This window comes from Balaenoptera ricei, chromosome 10, assembly GCF_028023285.1.
Source record: "Balaenoptera ricei isolate mBalRic1 chromosome 10, mBalRic1.hap2, whole genome shotgun sequence".
Classification (NCBI taxonomy): Eukaryota; Metazoa; Chordata; class Mammalia; order Artiodactyla; family Balaenopteridae; genus Balaenoptera; species Balaenoptera ricei.
In genome coordinates, this window is record NC_082648.1 from 25,607,207 (window position 1) to 25,609,899 (window position 2,693).

A 2,693-nucleotide genomic window follows, 5' to 3' on the forward strand; every position below is an offset into this window, starting at 1 on the left:
AGTTAACTTTTGTGAATGGTTTAAGATGGGGTCCAGTTTCATTCTTTCAAATGTGTACATCCATTTTTCCCAAGACAATTTATTGAAGAGACTATCCTTTTCCCATTGAGTACTCTTGGTTTCCTTGTCAAATATTAATTGGTCATATTGGGTTGGCCAAAAAGTTCGTTTGGGTTTTGCATCGCATCTTACAGAAAAATCCGAATGAACTTCTTGGCCAACCCAATATATGCATGGGTTTATTTGGGACTCTTGATTCTGTTCTATTGATATATGTGTCAGTTTTTATGCTAGTACTCTACTGTTTTGATTACTACAGCTTTGCAAGATTTTGAAATCAAGAAGTGTGATGCCTCCAGCTTTGTTCTTCTTTTCCAACATTGCTTTGGCTATTTGAAGTCTTCTGTGGTCCCATACAAATTTTAATACAGTTTCTCTATTTCTATAGTGAAATTTTGATAGGGTTTGCATTGAATCTATAGATGGCTCTGGTTGTTATGGACATTTGAACAATATTAAATCTTCCAGTCCATGAACATGGGATATATTTCCATTTATTTGTGTTTTCTTCAATTTCTTTCATCAATTTTCCTATAGTTTCAATATACAGATCTTGTATCTTCTTGGTTAAATTTATTCCTAAGTATTTCTATTGTTTTTTATCTTATTGCACATGGGACTTTTTTTTTTACTTCTTTTTCAAATAGTTTGTTGTTCGTGTATAGATACGCATCTGATTTTTGTATATTGATTTTGAATCCTGCAACCTTACTGAACTTGTTTACTAGTTCTAACAGTTTTTTGGTGGTGTCTTTGGACTTTTCTATACATAAGATCATGTCATCTGCAAACAGACAATTTTGCTTCTTTCTTTCTGATTTGAATGTCTTTATTTTTTTCTTGCCTAATTGCTCTGGCTACGATTTCCAGCACTACGTTGAACAAGAGTGATGAAAGTGAGCACCCTAGTCTTGTTACTGATTTTAGAAGAAAAGCTTTCAATCTTTCATTAGAAATTCACTGCCAGATATTCTGATGCACTATCCTGGAAACATGTCTGATACATTCCACTAACATATACCAAAGTATGGCATTTGATTCACAGGGAGAAAAGATAACAATTCATCCCCAAAACAAGTTTTCTGGAATTCAGTTTTGATTAAGTTCTAAAGATACATTTTAAAGATAAAAAAGAAAACCAAGATTCACCCTTACAATTAAAATTTTTTTATATATATTCCATTATTAATATTTTTTGTGTTCTTACAATGCAAAAATTTAGAAACTTTTAAACTCTAAAAATTGTGACCAGTTTACCTATTTGGCCTTAACACATTCTAAATTCCCATCTAAGAATCACATCAGTGTTTGCAGTTCATCAGTCCAATATGGATGGAGTAATTCTATCTCTTCTTTGTTGGTTTTTCTTGGAGTTGCCATCCATGCTGGTGCTGCTGCTACTGAAAGAGCTGGAATCTGAGTCTGAATCAGAGGAGAAAGAAGAGCTTGTGGAGGAGGCTGAAGATGATGAACTGGAGGAGCTTTCATTGGTGTCACTGCCCTCTGAGGAGAACGAGGTAGATGTTTCTTCATTATCTAATGAAGAATCACTAAGTGAGCTGTCACTGCAGTTGCTATGGGGATGGTTATACTCTTAGACCTTTTTTCTTGGTCTTTCTACATTAGTTTTTCTAATGCTTTGTTATAACAATTATTATTTTTTCTTTTAAAGATTTCTTTAATTCTGCTCTTCTTAAAGGCCTATGTAGGTACTCTTTTTCCTGTGCACTCATAAAGCCAATGTCCAAATTCCAAGTATTTCTGACATTTTACATATATTGCTTATTTGCTTCAGTTTGTCTCCAGGCATGCATGGGGTCACCATCTTAGCTCGGCTGAGGCCTGTCATGCTGATGGAAGATGCAATCTTAATCATGACCCAAAGATCAGAGTAGATAGGGGATAGGGAGTGAAGGAAAGGAAGAGTGCAAGAGAAAAGATGTTATGGTCAAAAGGAACATTTCAATATTCAGGTATTAAAAGAAGAAAAGAGAGTTCCGGCAGAGAGCGCGGTGAGAAGCGGATCGCGGCCTTCTAGCCCGGGGCCCTCCAGGCCCTCCGGCCTCCGGTCGGCAGGTGAACTGGGGGGCCCCCGGGACAGGCTCAGGCTGTGTCTTGCCGAGTCCCAGAGCCCTCGCCGCAGCCGCCCACTGGCAGGGCCCGAGCCTGGAAGCAGCAACGAACTTCTCCCCCACCCCCACGTCCGCGACCTAATGGCGGCGGCCCCTTGGAGCCCAGATCCCGCCCACCGCCGGGTCTCTTGACCCCACGCTGCAGGGGTTAGGCAAAGCCTCCGGCAGGCCACCGAGGACGTGGCGCCTTTGGGCGTCGGGCGTGGCAGGGCGAGAAGAATGGCGGCCACTGGAACGCTGCGGAGGGCCCTTAGAGTTTCGAGGGCCCGGGAAGGGGGGTCTGCGTGGACGCCAGCTCAGCCACCCTTAGGCCTTGGAGCCCGCGCGGATCCGGGACCTGAGGTGACCTCTCTGTCCCAGTTGGACGAGACCTCACCTCGTCCGGACAACTACGGACAAAGGCCTGAACGGGCCCGGAAGGTGAGCGGAGCCCCGGTCGACGACGGGTGGAACGTTAGCGGGTCATCGGGCGGTTGGTCGTCGTTCTACCAAGACCTCGAT

The 2,693-nt window shown here is 42.6% G+C and overlaps 1 pseudogene; it reads right to left on the minus strand.

Moving 5' to 3' along the window:
• Positions 1–1,378: 1,378 nt before the first annotated feature.
• On the minus strand, positions 1,379–1,874 carry LOC132372852 (zinc finger CCHC domain-containing protein 10-like; annotated as a pseudogene).
• Between the last annotated feature and the right edge of the window lie 819 nt (positions 1,875–2,693).